The sequence below is a fragment of the Tasmannia lanceolata genome, unplaced genomic scaffold (genome assembly GCF_043159265.1).
Source record: "Tasmannia lanceolata isolate RefF3 unplaced genomic scaffold, GAP_Taslan_0.1 ptg000003l, whole genome shotgun sequence".
NCBI classification, from domain to species: Eukaryota; Viridiplantae; Streptophyta; class Magnoliopsida; order Canellales; family Winteraceae; genus Tasmannia; species Tasmannia lanceolata.
The window spans coordinates 32,413,874-32,429,130 of record NW_027518680.1 but is presented as its reverse complement, the minus strand read 5'-3'; the positions used below and the strand labels follow the sequence as shown (position 1 = coordinate 32,429,130).

The 15,257-nt window shown below is 43.1% G+C and overlaps 11 non-coding genes and 3 pseudogenes across 11 annotated transcripts; all 14 read right to left on the bottom strand.

Annotated features, from left to right (window-relative positions):
* Positions 1-836: 836 nt before the first annotated feature.
* Positions 837-936, bottom strand: LOC143870131 (5S ribosomal RNA; annotated as a pseudogene).
* Positions 937-1,526: 590 nt separating this feature from the next.
* Positions 1,527-1,645, bottom strand: LOC143873840 (5S ribosomal RNA). The gene has a single exon (XR_013248537.1). It is a non-coding gene; the product is annotated as a 5S ribosomal RNA (ribosomal RNA).
* Positions 1,646-2,236: 591 nt separating this feature from the next.
* LOC143875157 (5S ribosomal RNA) lies at positions 2,237-2,355 on the bottom strand. Its single transcript, XR_013249817.1, has one exon. It is a non-coding gene; the product is annotated as a 5S ribosomal RNA (ribosomal RNA).
* Positions 2,356-2,947: 592 nt separating this feature from the next.
* Positions 2,948-3,066, bottom strand: LOC143874564 (5S ribosomal RNA). The gene has a single exon (XR_013249240.1). It is a non-coding gene; the product is annotated as a 5S ribosomal RNA (ribosomal RNA).
* Positions 3,067-3,658: 592 nt separating this feature from the next.
* Positions 3,659-3,777, bottom strand: LOC143870086 (5S ribosomal RNA; annotated as a pseudogene).
* Positions 3,778-4,369: 592 nt separating this feature from the next.
* On the bottom strand, positions 4,370-4,488 carry LOC143874016 (5S ribosomal RNA). Its single transcript, XR_013248706.1, has one exon. It is a non-coding gene; the product is annotated as a 5S ribosomal RNA (ribosomal RNA).
* A 592-nt stretch (positions 4,489-5,080) lies between these two features.
* LOC143875103 (5S ribosomal RNA) lies at positions 5,081-5,199 on the bottom strand. Its single transcript, XR_013249765.1, has one exon. It is a non-coding gene; the product is annotated as a 5S ribosomal RNA (ribosomal RNA).
* Positions 5,200-5,798: 599 nt separating this feature from the next.
* LOC143875015 (5S ribosomal RNA) lies at positions 5,799-5,917 on the bottom strand. Its single transcript, XR_013249683.1, has one exon. It is a non-coding gene; the product is annotated as a 5S ribosomal RNA (ribosomal RNA).
* Positions 5,918-6,508: 591 nt separating this feature from the next.
* Positions 6,509-6,627, bottom strand: LOC143875191 (5S ribosomal RNA). The gene has a single exon (XR_013249849.1). It is a non-coding gene; the product is annotated as a 5S ribosomal RNA (ribosomal RNA).
* Positions 6,628-11,883: 5,256 nt separating this feature from the next.
* Positions 11,884-12,002, bottom strand: LOC143875163 (5S ribosomal RNA). The gene has a single exon (XR_013249822.1). It is a non-coding gene; the product is annotated as a 5S ribosomal RNA (ribosomal RNA).
* Positions 12,003-12,648: 646 nt separating this feature from the next.
* Positions 12,649-12,750, bottom strand: LOC143875384 (5S ribosomal RNA; annotated as a pseudogene).
* A 600-nt stretch (positions 12,751-13,350) lies between these two features.
* Positions 13,351-13,469, bottom strand: LOC143874530 (5S ribosomal RNA). Its single transcript, XR_013249206.1, has one exon. It is a non-coding gene; the product is annotated as a 5S ribosomal RNA (ribosomal RNA).
* Positions 13,470-14,067: 598 nt separating this feature from the next.
* On the bottom strand, positions 14,068-14,186 carry LOC143875355 (5S ribosomal RNA). The gene has a single exon (XR_013250007.1). It is a non-coding gene; the product is annotated as a 5S ribosomal RNA (ribosomal RNA).
* Positions 14,187-14,776: 590 nt separating this feature from the next.
* On the bottom strand, positions 14,777-14,895 carry LOC143874844 (5S ribosomal RNA). Its single transcript, XR_013249512.1, has one exon. It is a non-coding gene; the product is annotated as a 5S ribosomal RNA (ribosomal RNA).
* Positions 14,896-15,257: the final 362 nt, after the last annotated feature.

Here is a 15,257-nt window from a genome sequence, read left to right as displayed (position 1 = left end):
TTGTATATCAATTTTCTTGTAAATTCTTAATTAAATCACTTAGGATTCCCTATGAAATTAGAATCTTAGGAGAACTTGCACTTAGATTGAATCCCGACAAATTAAGAAATCAAGATACACATTTATGATTCACATTGAAATTAGATCATAGGATGCATGTCCCGTAGTTCGCACATTAACAGAGAGTTGAATGAGCCATTTAAAATAAATTTAAAAGAGTTAGCTTTTGGAATCGAAGACCGATTATCGGGCAGGAATGGTGCATGTGGTGGATAACTCCCCATACCTTCCATTCTCGTAACTAGGTAGCGAGTCTAGATTTCTGGTTAATTATGGGTCCTAGATCCCACATCTAGGTGGCGACTCTGTCAGTCTCTTTTGTGTGGAATTCGGATTTCCTTAGTGATCCCAAGTTCACATAAAAGATGAATTAAAATCAATAATTAAAATGCACACGCCAATCGCGTGGGTACGAGAGACCAAGAGAAAGCGTGGCGGCTCGCGCCCCACCCCTCTCGCGGGATCGGATCCCACAGTTTGGCGACTCTACTACACTCATCCACTATAGCCGGTACGTCAGTGAATCTAAACAAACCCCCGCTATATTAGGACCGCAAATGAAATGTCAGAACGAATTCCGTTTATCGAATCAAACGAGACTATCACCCCGCCATAATAAAGACCGGATGTATTTGAATTCACCATCCGGAAGAAAATAAATACATCCGAACCGAAACCTTGCATGCGTCGCACTAAACGTGCGTTTCAATCCTCATCGACGTTCCAGAACCGAAAGATTGTTCGAAAAAAGTGGTAGATAGCCGAAAAAAGTGACAGGGGTGCTACACGAGGACTTCCAAGGAGGTCACCCATCCTAGTACTACTCTCGCCAAAGCACGCTTAACTTAGTGCATTTGTGCTGGTTTGATCGCACCCAGCATTCCTCTCCATTTTCAAAGTAAGAAAGAGTTTCAATTCGCATTGTCGTACGAAGTCCGTTTAAATGAAAGTGCGAAAAAATCCTGGTTGATGACATCGGATGGACGATCCGAGCATAAGCCAGATGAGTGCCAGGGCTGTCATCGAACAATGAATCTTCTCGAGTTCCCCCGAATCAATATAAGAATCGCCACGATCTGATGGGCGGATCAAAAGTTATCGTCGGAACGATATTTGTGCACCCAAGGGTAGCTCACGGCCAGTAAACACCTTCCGACCGGATTCCTGACTCACATCCACTAGTAAACTCGTCCGCTATAGCCGGTACGTCACTGAATCTAAACAAACCCCCCTATATTTGAGAGCAAATGAAATGTCAGAACGAATTCCGTTTATCGAATAAAGCGACACTATCACACCGCCATAATACAGACCAGACGTATTTGAATTCACCGTCCGGAAGAAAATGAATACATCCGAACCGAAACCTAGGAGGCACCGCACTAAACGTGCGTTTCAATCCTCATCGACGTTTCAGAACTGAAAGATTGTTCGAAAAAAGTAGTAGACAGCCGAAAAAAGTGACAGGGGTGCAACACGAGGACTTCCCAAGAGGTCACCCATCCTAGTACTACTCTCGCCCAAGCACGCTTAACTTCGGAGTTCTGATGGGATCCAGTGCATTTGTGCTGGGATGATCGCACCCAGCATGCCTCTCCATTCTCAAAGTAATAAGGAGTTTCCATTCGCATTGTCGTACGAAGTCCGTTTAAATGAAAGTGCGAAAAAATCCTGCTAGATGACATCGGATGGACCATCCGAGCATAAGCCGGATGACTGCCAAGGCTGTCATCGCGCGATGAATCTTCTCGATTACCCCCGAATCAGTATAAGAATAGCCACGATCTGACGGGCGGATCTAAAGTTATCGTCGGAACGATATTTGTGCACCCAAGGGTAGCTCACGGCCAGTAAACACCTTCTGAACGGATTCCTGACTCGCATCCACTACTACACTCATCCGCTATAGCCGGTACATCACTGAATCTAAACAAACCCCCGCTATATTTTGACCGCAAATGAAATGTCAGAACGAATTCCGTTTATCGAATCAAACGAGACTATCACCCCGCCATAATACAGACCGGATGTATTTGAATTCACCATCCGGAAGAAAATAAATACATCCGAACCGAAACCTAGGAGGCGTCGCATTAAACATGCATTTCAATCCTCATCGACGTTCCAGAACCGAAAGATTGTTCGAAAAAGTGGTAGATAGCCGAAAAAACTGACAGGCGTGCAACACGAGGACTTCCCAGGAGGTCACCCATCCTAGTACTACTCTCGCCCAAGCACGCTTAACTTCGGAGTTCTGATGGGTTCCAGTGCATATGAGCTGGTTTGATCGCACTTAGCATGCCTCTCCATTCTTAAAGTAATAAAGAGTTTCCGTTCGCATTGTCGTACGAAATCCGTTTAAATGAAAGTGCAAAAAAATCCTACTAGATGACATCGGATGGAAGATCCGAGCATAAGCCGGATGACCGCCAGGGCTGTCATCGCGCGATGAATCTTCCCGAGTACCCCCGAATCAATATAAGAATCGCCACGATCTGACGGGCGGATCAAAAGTTATCGTCGGAACGATACTTGTGCACCCAAGGGTAGCTCACGGCCAGTAAACACCTTCCTACCGGATTCCTGACTCGCATCCACTAGTAGACTCATCCGCTATAGCCGGTACGTCACTGAACCTAAACAAACCCCCGCTATATTTTGACAGCAAATGAAATGTCAGAACGAATTCTGTTTATCGAATAAAACGACACTATCACACCGCCATAATAAAGACCGGACGTATTTGAATTAACCATCTGGAAGAAAATAAATACATCCGAACCGAAACCTATGAGGCGCCGCACCAAAGGTGCGTTTCAATCCTCTTCGACGTTCCAGAACTGAAAGATTGTTCGAAAAAAGTAGTAGATAGCCGAAAAAAGTGGCAGGGGTACAACACGAGGACTTCCCAGGAGGTCACCCATCCTAGTACTACTCTCGCCCAAGCACGCTTAACTTCGGAGTTCTGATGGGATCCAGTGCATTTGTTCTGGTATGATCGCACCCAGCATGCCTCTCCATTCTCAAAGTAATAAAGAGTTTCCATTCGCATTGTCGTTCGAAGTCCGTTTAAATGAAAGTACGAAAAAATCCTGCTAGATGACATCGTATGGACGATTCGAGAATAAGCCGGATAACCGCCAAGGCTGTCATCGTGAAATGAATCTTCTCGAGTACCCCCGAATGAATATAAGAATCGCCACGATCTGACGGGCGGATCAAAAGTTATCGTCGGAACGATATTTGTGCACCCAAGGGTAGCTCACGGCCAGTAAACCCCTTCCGACCGGATTCCTGACTCGTATCCACTACTACACTCATCCGCTACAGCCGGTACGTCACTGAATCTAAACAAACCCCTGCTATATTTTGACCGCAAATGTAATGTCAGAACGAATTACGTTTATCGAATCAAACGACACTATCACCCCGCCATAATAAAGACTGGACATATTTGAATTCACCATCCGGAAGAAAATAAATACATCCGAACCGAAACCTAGGAGGCGTCGTACTAAACGTGCGTTTCAATCCTCATCGACGTTCTAGAACCGAAAGATTGTTCGAAAAAAGTGATAGATAACCGAAAAAAGTGACAGGGGTGCAAGACGAAGACTTCCCAGGAGGTCACCCATCCTAGTACTACTCTCGCCAAAGCACGCTTAACTTCAGAGTTCTGATGGGATCCAGTACATTTATGTTGGTTTGATCGCTCCCAAGATGCCTCTCCATTCTCAAAGTAATAAAGAGTTTACATTCGCATAGTCGTACGAAGTCCATTTCAATGAAAGTGCGAAAAAATCCGGCTAGATGACATCGGAAGGACGATCCGAGCATAATCCGGATGACCGCCAGGGCTGTCATCGCGCGATGAATTTTCTCGAGTACCCCCGAATCGTTATAAGAATCGTCACGATCTGACGGGCAGATCAAAAGTGATCGTCTGAACGATATTTCTCCACCCAAGGCTAGCTCACCGCCAGTAAACACCTTCCGACCGGATTCCTGACTCGTATCCATTAGTACACTCATCCGCTGTAGCCGGTACGTCACTGAATCTAACCAAACTCTCGCTATATTTTTACCGCAAATGAAATGTCAGAACGAATTCCGTTTATCGAATCAAACGACACTATAACACCGCCATAATAAAGACCGTACGTATTTGAATTCACCATCCGGAAGAAAATAAATACGTCCGAACTGAAACCTATGAGGAGCCGCACCAAACGTGCGTTTCAATGCTCATCGACGTTCCAGAACTGAAAGATTGTTCGAAAAAAGTAGTAGATAGCCGAAAAAAGGGACAGGGGCGCAACACGAAGACTTCCCAGGAGGTCACCCATCCTAGTACTACTCTCGCCCAAGCACGCTTAACTTCGGAGTTCTGATGGGATCCAGTGCATTTGTGCTGGTATGATCGCACCCAGCATGCCTCTCCATTCTCAAAGTAATAAAGAGCTTCCATTCGCATTGTCGTTCGAAGTCCATTTAAATGAAAGTACGAAAAAATCCTGCTAGATGACATCGGATGGACAATCCGAGCATAAGCCGGATAACCGCCAAGGCTGTCATCGCGCAATGAATCTTCTCGAGTACCCCCGAATCAATATAAGAATCGCCACGATCTGACAGGCGGATCAAAAGTTATCGTCGGAACGATATTTATGCACCCAAGGGTAGCTCACGGCCAGTAAATACTTTCCGACCGGATTCCTGACTCGCATCCACTAGTACACTCATCCGCTGTAGCCGGTACGTCACTGAATCTAAAGAAACCCCCGCTATATTTTGACCGCAAATGAAATGTCAAAAGGAATTCCGTTTATCGAATCAAACGACACTATCACCCCGCCATAATAAAGACCGGACGTATTTGAATTCACCATCCGGAAGAAAATATATACATCCGAACCGAAACCTAGGAGGCGTCGCACTAAACGTGCGTTTCAATCCTCATCGACGTTCCAGAACCAAAAGATTATTCGAAAAAAGTGGTAGATAACCGAAAAAAGTGATAAGGGTGCAAGACGAAGACTTCCCAGGAGGTCACCCATTCTAGTACTACTCTCGCCCAAGCACGGTTAACTTCGGAGTTCTGATGGGATCCAGTGCATTTGTGCTGGTATGATCGCACACAGCATGCCTCTCATTTTTCTCAATATAATAAAGAGTTTCCTTTCGAATTTTCGTACGGAGTCCGTTTAAATGAAAGTGCGAAAAAATCCTGCAAGATTACATCGGATGGACGATCCGTGCATGTCGGGAAGCCGGATGACCGCCAGGGCTGTCATTGTGCGATGAATCTTCTCGAGTACCCCCGAATCAATATAAGAATCTCCACGATCTGACGGGCGGATCAAAATTTATCGTCGGAACGATATTTATGCACCCAAGGTTGCTCACGGTCAGTAAACACCTTCCGACCGGATTCCTGCCTCGTATCCACTAGTACACTCATCCGCTGTAGCCGGTACGTCACTGAATCTAAGCAAACCCCCGCTATATTTTTACCGCAAATGAAATGTCAGAATGAATTCCGTTTATCGAATCAAACGACACTATCACCCCGCCATAATAAAGACCGGACGTATTTGAATTCGCCATCAGGAAGAAAATAAATTCATCCGAACCGAAACCTAGGAGGCGTCGCACTAAACGTGCGTTTCAATCCTCATCGACGTTGCAGAACCGAAAGATTGTTCGAAAAAAGTGGTAGATAACCGAAAAAATTGACGGGGGTGCAAGACGAAGACTTCACAGGAGGTCACCCATCCTAGTACTACTCTCGCCCAAGCACGCTTAACTTCGGAGTTCTGATGGGATCTAGTGCATTTGTGCTGGTATGATCGCACCCAGCATGTCTCTCCATTCTCAAAGTAATAAAGAATTTCCATTCGCATTATCGTACGAAGTCCATTTAAATGAAAGTGCGAAAAAATCCTGCTAGATGACATCGGATGGACGATCCGCGCATAAGCCGGATGACAGCCAAGGCTGTCATCGCGTGATGAATCTTCTCGAGCACACCCGAATCAATATAAGAATTGCCACGATCTGACGGGCGGATCAAAAGTTATCGTCGGAACGATATTTGTGCACCCAAGGTAGCTCACGGCCAGTAAACACCTTCCGACCGGATTCCTGACTCGCATCCACTACTACCCTCATCCGCTATAGCCGGTACGTCACTGAATCTAAACAAACCCCTGCTATATTTTGACCGCAAATGAAATGTCAGAACGAAATTCGTTTATCAAATCAAACGACTTTATCACCCCGCAATAATAAAGACTGGACGTATTTGAATTCACCATCCGGAAGAAAATAAATACATCCGAACCGAAACCTAAGAGGCGTCGCACTAAACGTGCGTTTCAATCCTCATCGACGTTCCAGAACCGAAAGATTGTTCAAAAAAAGTGGTAGATAGCCGAAAAAAGTGACAGGGGTGCAACACGAGGACTTCCCAAGAGGTCACCCATCCTAGTACTACTCTCGCCCAAGCACGCGTAACTTCGGATTTCTGATGGGATCCAGTGCATTTGTGCTGGTGTGATCGCACCGAGCATGCCTCTCCATTCTCAAAGTAATAAAGAGTTTCCATTCCCATTGTCGTACGGAGTCCGTTTAAATGAAAGTGCGAAAAAATCCTGCTAGATGACATCGGATGGACGATCCATGCATGTCGGGAAGCCGGATGACCGCTACGGCTGTCATCGCGCGAAGAATCTTCTCGAATACCCCCGATTCAATATAAGAATCGCCACGATCTGACGGGCGGATCAAAAGTTATCGTCGGAATGATATTTGTGCACCCAAGGGTAGCTCACGGCCAGTAAACACCTTCCGACCGGATTCCTGACTCGCATCCACTAGTACACTCATCCGTTATAGCCGGTACGTCACTGAATCTAAACAAACCCCCGCTATATTTTGACCGCAAATGAAATGTCTGTGGGACCCGATCCCGCGAGAGGGGTGGGGCGCGAGCCGCCATGCTCTCTCTTGGTCTCTCGTACCCACGCGATTGGCGTGTGCTCTTTTAGTATTGATTTTAATTCATCTTTTATGTGAACTTGGGATGACTAAGGCAATCCGAATTCCACACAAAAGAGACTGACAGAGTCGCCACCTAGATGTGGGATCTAGGACCCATAATTAACCAGAAATCTAGACTCGCTACCTGGTTACAAGAATGGAAGGTACGGGGATTTATCCACCACATGCACCATTCCCTCCCGATAATCGGTCTTCGATTCCAAAAGCTAACTCTTTTAAATTTATTTTAAATGGCTTATTCAACTCTCTATTAATGTGCGAACTAACTGACATGCATCCTATGATCTAATTTCATTGTGGATCCTAAATGTGTATATTGATTCCTTAATTTGTTTGGATTCAATCTAGGTGCAAGTTCTCCTAAGATTCTAATTTCATGGAAAATCCTAAATGATTTAATTAAGAATGTACAAGAAAATTAATGTACAAAAACCCCACAATTTGTTGTGGAGCCGACTCGCGGTTGGTATGCCATCAGACATCCAAGCTGCCTACGTTCCCAAGCCTAACTGGGATCAGAGTCGACGTAGTTCGGTGCACGTAAGCTAAGCTACTTATGCCTAACTCAATTAAGACACCGACCTAGACGGGATTGACCGTTTCAACAGTTTTAGGAGAAGTTATTTAATTCAAGTTGAGGATTTTATTATCCTAGGATTTCATCTAAGATGCTATATGATTTTTATCTAAATGCAAGTTGTTCCTTAGACTAATGCAGGTTAGCCTAGATCCTAGTTTACTAGGCTTGTCTTAGGGAAAGATTGGGTGACTAGTGTAACTAGACCTATGGCACGGTTGCTATCCATAGCAAACGTACGTTATGAGGCTGAACTCCTAACTCTAGGACTGCCTAAAACCTAGGACACGACCTGACACCAGTGTTCCTAAATTGGGCTCTAATGGTTCTTATGACGAAAATCATAATCCAATGGTTCCGACAGACACGAGACAAATCGATTTAAGTTCTTGAAGTTAATGAATATCAGATTTCAAGGATTTTCAGTTTTTAGACATTTAAGGAATACCAAAGGTTCTAGGGTCACCAATTTCGGCCTAGAATGGCATCCACGGAAGGGAATCGTGCGCTCTTTCCTTGTGCAATTTAATTCTTAAGTTATAGCACCTTATTGCCTGGCATATCTCAGAATTTCCGTGGACAGTAACCCGGAGCCAATAACATGCTATAGCTTAAATATTCAAATTGTCAAGGATCGGTTGCAATTGTGATACGATTATGGATCCACTGGCCATTTTACCAGAGAAATCTAAAGATCCTAAGATTTCTGTTTCGATGGATTAAAGAGTGAACATGTGACAAAAATTCAAGGTTCTTTAGAAACTTTATGATGATTTTTAATTAATTTCAATTTTTCAATTGATTTTATCAATTTTAAACCATATGAGTGATTTTACAAGTGAAATTATTGCAAACGAATTCGAATGAATTGAAACTTCTACAGCAACAAGATATAATGGGATGTAGCTTATTGGAAGAGTTTTGCAGATTTTTACATTAAGCTCCTATTTAATTTTGATTTAACAATAATGAAACCAGATTGCAAAAATAACACAGAAACTACTAGAAATAGAAATCTAAATTCATTGAAATTTCTACAGTAGTAATATATGAATAAAAATAGCATGCTGTGAGATTTGCATGAATTTTAGAGACTATTTACTATCAATTTCGGATTTTTCAATTTTAAGACCAGATTATGAATTTACACTACAACCCTTAGGAAACAGATTCCAAATCAATTGAAAATTTTAAAGCAAAAATATAAAATATAAGACTACTGTAAAAATATTGTGAATTTTAATGGTGATCTGATGTCAATAAAAAATCTCACAAGACATGATTGTTTTCGAAGAAAGCATCAAATAATATACCCAACAATTCCTAAAAATTCATGATAGAATGTATCAGTACCATATTATTTTCCCACGAAATTTCATTATTTTCGGAATCTATTTAGTATATATTTTATTTTTCTTCGTCAAAAAGACATTTTTGAAGAGTTTTCTATTTTTAAAACATGATTTTTTGAGAAAATTATGACTCCGGAAAATGTCCTTTAATCTTGTTCTGATGTGATGAACAGAAGAAAATTTTAAAATTCCACAAAATCAATCATCCTGAGATAGCTATTTTTTCGAATTTTGTAATTTCTCAGCTATTATTTTAAATAAAATTCCACTCTTCACTCAAATTTTTGAAATCCTTTGATTCCAAGTCCGATCCGATCCAATGGTTATTTTAATCTATTTAAGTAGATCAGTGTATTAAATTTTGAGATGAATCGGACTTGAAACACTCAGGTAGATCATGATTGTGAGTACATACATTTAATATTGAATTAAATTTATTTAAATGCTTAAAAATCATGCAAATATATAAAAAATACCAAATAATTCTGAAAAAATCCGAGAACAGTGCACCTACCTGTGATAGAGTTCCTCGCCGAATCCAAAAGCCGAAGAATCCAAAAAATCACGCCGATGTGTGCTCCAATACGCTTTCTTCCTTTCTTTTCTTTTTTTTTTGTTTTTTTCTTCCCTACTCAATCACATCAACATCCTCTAATCTTGAAGGGTTCCGTTTTGCTTGTTGAGGGACTGGTGCATGCACATACTCGTTCTGTGTGAATGATGATACTCTCTGTGCTTTTGTTCCTTAGTGCTCATCATAAATTTTGATATCAATGTTTGATAACTCAGAGATGATTATCTCATATGAAGACATGCTTCACCATAAGCTATTGGAATGGCAGCTGTCTTGCAAGCCCAACACCCCAATATTTCAAACATGAACTCACATAACACCAAATTTAGTTAAAAAACAGAGCACCATCTAATCATCAGAATTTGATAAGGGAAAAGTAAAGGATTATGTGATTCGGAGAACAAAATATCAATGACCCTAAACCACTTGTAAGGGTATACTACATCAGAATTTGATAATGATCGTACAAAACAAAATAAAGAGAGATTCAGTTCACTTTAAAAATAGAGTAGAAAGTAGAATTGAACTTACACATTTATTCTTGTTGATTTCCGTTCTACCTCACTCAGAGGGGGACAGAAGGAGAGAGAGGGATCTGTGCAGAGGGTGACAGTAAAACTTAAAAAAAAAAAAAAAAAAAAAACAGGGGGTGATGAGGGGAAGAGGGAAAATGGAGGGTGGTAAGAGGAGGAGGGAAAACAGAGTGAAAAAAACCAAAAAACCGATCCTCTGTTTTTGTAAACAAAATAAAGATGGTTGAGATGTGCCTGAGGGGGGGGAGAGATGGCCGAATGGAAAATCTGCTGAGAGATGAAAGAAGAGCTCAGAAAACCATCCTCTGTTTTTTCGAAAGTTCCCTCCTCCTCTTGAGGTTTTCCCCATCAGGTCCTATATTGAATTCCCTCTGCAGCAATTTTCCGAAAGTTGCCTCCTCAAGAATAGAAAGAGACCAATTTGCTTGCCAAAACCAGCCAATGAGTTGCGTGCTTCATGCTTCATTCCCAGAATAAAACGATTCCAAAATTGCCAACTTCTAGAAGACTCAGCTGCATTAGACGTTTCTTTCTCTTCTTTCTTTTTTTTTTCTTAGAATTCCTAATATGCTCTTTTCCTTTTGGTTCAATTTTCCTTACTGGGTCAAACATGATGTTGCCACAGTTATCCTTCCACCAAACGTCCCCATTCACAAGAAAATATAGCTTCTTTCCTTCACCAAAGAAATTGTCGAATTTAGTCCGAGAATAAGATTGCTGAGATCCTTATTTATATGGAAAAAGAGGTGTCTGTTGAATTATAGCTTACCACAAATAACTTGCCAGCATCAACTAAAGAACAAATCAAGTTCCCTACGGGACTGTAAATTTACCTTCCTTGAACTATTGCCAATCGGCCATAGCATTCCCTTCCTAAAAATCCAAATTGCCCAAAATGGCGATCCTCTAGATGATCCAAACCGTACATCTTAATGGGCTTTCAGGTAAATGGGTTATGTTTCTCAAATTATTCTGAAACTGATCCAAGCCATCCAATTGATTTGATTGCATTATAAATAGGTTGTGCTCTTTAAATTATCTTCATCGGGTAATCTAAACCAACCGATTGGTGGGCCACTATAATATAGATGGACATGCCTGCGTACCACTCTATAAGATGATCCAAACCATCCGATTAGTGGGCCACCATGTAAATTGGTTGTTAAAAATGACTTCTCTGAGATCTTGACCGCTCCCTTGATAGATGCATTGGATCGAAGTAGGCTCAAAACTCATTTTTCATTAAGACAATGCGTGGGCCCCCCTGCTTGATCCAAATCTAAACAAATGCTCAATGCGGGCCCACCAAACGGGTCTGAATTCTCCCTTGCTCGGATTCTCGTGAATAACCCTTCTCAACACTCAGCAGAAAAATGCAAAACATGGCAGAAATGATCGGAAAGATTAAGGAAATATAAGAGACGGACACGAGAATGGAAAATACCGAAGAGCCGATAGAAAAACACTAACTTCTCTGTTGACTAAGGCGGAGCAAAATGGGGGTGTCTACAATGTCAGAACGAATTCTGTTTATCGAAACAAACAACACTATCACCCCGCCATAATAAAGACCGGACGTATTTGAATTCACCATCCGGAAGAAAATAAATACATCCGAACCGAAACCTAGGAGGCGTCGCACTAAACGTGCGTTTCAATCCTCATCGACCTTTCAGAACCGAAAGATTGTTCGGAAAAAGTGGTAGATAGCCAAAAAAAGTGACAGGTGTGCAACACGAGGACTTCCCAGGAGGTCACCCATCCTAGTACTACTCTCGCCCAAGCACGCTTAACTTCGGAGTTCTAATGGGATCCAGTGCATTTGAGCTGCTACGATCGCACCCAGCTTGCCTCTCCATTCTCAAAGTAATAAAGAGTTTCCACTCGAATTGTGGTACGAAGTCCGTCTAAACGAAAGTGCGAAAAAATTCTGCTAGATGACATCGGATGGACGATCCGAGGATAAGCGGATGACTGCCAGGGCTGTCATCACGCGATGAATCTTCTCGAGTACCCCCGAATCAATATAAGAATCGCCACGATCTGACGGGCGGATCAAAAGTTATCGTCGGAACGATATTTGTGCACCCAAGGGTAGCTCACGGCTAGTAAACACCTTCCGACCGGATTCCTGACTCGCATCCACTAATACACTCATCCGCTATAGCCGGTACGTCACTAAATCTAAACAAACCCCCCCTATATTTTGACCGCAAATGAAATATCAGAACGAATTCCGTTTATCGAATCAAACGACACTATCACCCCGCCATAATAAAGACTAGACGTACTTGAATTCACCATCCGGAAGAAAATAAATACATCCGAACCGAAACCTAGGAGGCGTCGCACTAAACGTGTGTTTCAATCCTCATCGACGTTGCAGAACCGAAAGATAGTTCGAAAAAAGTGGTAGATAACCGAAAAAAGTGACAGGGGTGGAACACGAGGACTTCCCAGGAGGTCACCCATCCTAGTACTACTCTCGCCCACGAGGACTTCCCAGGAGGTCACCCATCCTAGTACTACTCTCGCCCAAGCACGCTTAACTTCGGAGTTCTGATGGGATCCAGTGCATTTGTGCTGGTATGATTGCACCCAGCAAGCTTCTCCATTCTCAAAGTAATAAAGAGTTTCCATTCGCATTATCGTACGAAGTCCGTTTAAATGAAAGTGCGAAAAAATCTTGCTAGATGACATCGGATGGACGATCCGCGCATAAACCGGATGACCGCCAAGGCTGTCATCGCGCGATTAATCTTCTCGAGCACCCCCGAATCAATATAAGAATCGCCACGATCTGACGGGCGGATCAAAAGTTATCGTCGGAACGATATTTGTGCACCCAAGGGTAGCTCACGGCCACTAAACACCTTCCGACCGGATTCCGGACTCGCATCCACTAGTAAACTCATCCGCTATAGCCGGTACGTCACTGAATCTAAACAAACTCCGGCTATAATTAGACAGCAAATGAAATGTCAGAACGAATTCCGTTTATCGAATAAAACGACACTATAACACCGCCATAATAAAGACCGGACGTATTTGAATTCACCATCCGGAAGAAAATAAATACATCCGAACCGAAACCTAGGAGGTGTCGCACTAAACGTGCGTTTCAATCCTGATCGACGTTCCAGAACTGAAAGATTGTTCGAAAAAAGTGGTAGATAGCCGAAAAAAGTGACAGGGGTGCAACACGAGGACTTCCTAGGAGGTCACCCATCCTAGTACTACTCTCGCCCAAGCACGCTTAACTTCGGAGTTCTGATGGGATCCAGTGCATTTGTGCTGGTTTGATCACACCCAGCATGCCTCTCCATTCTCGAAGTAATAAAGAGTTTCCATTCGCATTGTCGTACGAAGTCCGTTTAAATGAAAGTGCGAAAAAATCCTGCTAGATGACATCGGATGGACGATCCGTGCATCTCGAGAAGCCGGATGACCGCCAAGGCTGTCATTGTGTGATGAATCTTCTCGAGTACCTCCGAATCAATATAAGAATCGCCACGATCTGACGGGCGGATCAAAATTTATCGTCGGAACGATATTTATGCACCCAAGGGTTGCTCACGGTCAGTAAACACCTTCCGACCGGATTCCTGACTCGTATCCACTAGTACACTCATCCGCTGTAGCCGGTACGTCACTGAATCTAAACAAACCCCCGCTATATTTTCACCGCAAATGAAATGTCAGAACGAATTCCGTTTATCGAATCAAACGACACTATCACACCGCCATAATAAAGACCAGACGTATTTGAATTCACCATCCGAAAGAAAATATATACATCCGAACCGAAACCTAGGAGGCGTCGCACTAAACGTGCGTTTCAATCCTCATCGACGTTGCAGAACCGAAAGATTGTTCGAAAAAAGTGGTAGATAATCGAAAAAATTGACGGGGGTGCAAGACGAAGACTTTCCAGGAGGTCACCCATCCTAGTACTACTCTCGCCCAAGCACGCTTAACTTCGGAGTTCTGATGGGATCCAATGCATTTGTGATGGTATGATCGCACTCAGCATGCCTCTCCATTCTCAAAGTAATAAAGAATTTCCATTCGCATTATCGTATGAAGTCCGTTTAAATGAAAGTGCGAAAAAATCCTGCTAGATGACATCGGATGGACGATCCGCGCATAAGCCGGATGACAGCCAAGGCCGTCATTGCTTGATGAATCTTCTCGAGCACCCCGGAATCAATATAAGAATTGCCACGATCTGAGGGCGGATCAAAAGTTATCGTCGGAACGATATTTGTGCACACAAGGTAGCTCACGGCCAGTAAACACCTTCCGACCGGATTCCTGATTCGCATCCACTACTACCCTCATCCGCTATAGCCGGTACGTCACTGAATCTAAACAAACCCCTGCTAAATTTTGACCGCAAATGAAATGTCAGAACGAAATTCGTTTATCAAATCAAACGACACTATCACCCCGCAATAATAAAGACCGGACGTATTTGAATTCACCATCCGGAAGAAAATAAATATATCCGGACCGAAACCTAGGAGGCGTCGCACTAAACGTGCGTTTCAATCCTCATCGACGTTCCAGAACTGAAAGATTGTTCGAAAAAAATGGTAGATAGCCGAAAAAAGTGACAGGGGTGCAACACGAGGAATTCCCAGGAGGTCACCCATCCTAGTACTACTCTCGCCCAAGCACGCGTAACTTCGGAGTTCTGATGGGATCCAGTGTATTTGTGCTGGTATGATCGCACCGAACATGCCTCTCCATTCTCAAAGTAATAAAGAGTTTCCATTCCCATTGTCGTACGGAGTCCGTTTAAATGAAAGTGCGAAAAAATCCTGCTAGATGACATCGGATGGACGATCCGTGCATGTCGGGTAGCCGGATGATCGCTACGGCTGTCATCGCGCGATGAATTTTCTCGAATACCACCGATTCAATATAAGAATCACCACGATCTGACGGGCGGATCAAAAGTTATCGTCGGAATGATATTTGTGCACCCAAGGGTATCTCACGGCCAGTAAACACCTTCCGACCGGATTCCTGACTCGCATCCACTAGTACACTCATCCGCTATAGCCAGTACGTCACTGAATCTAAACAAACCCCCG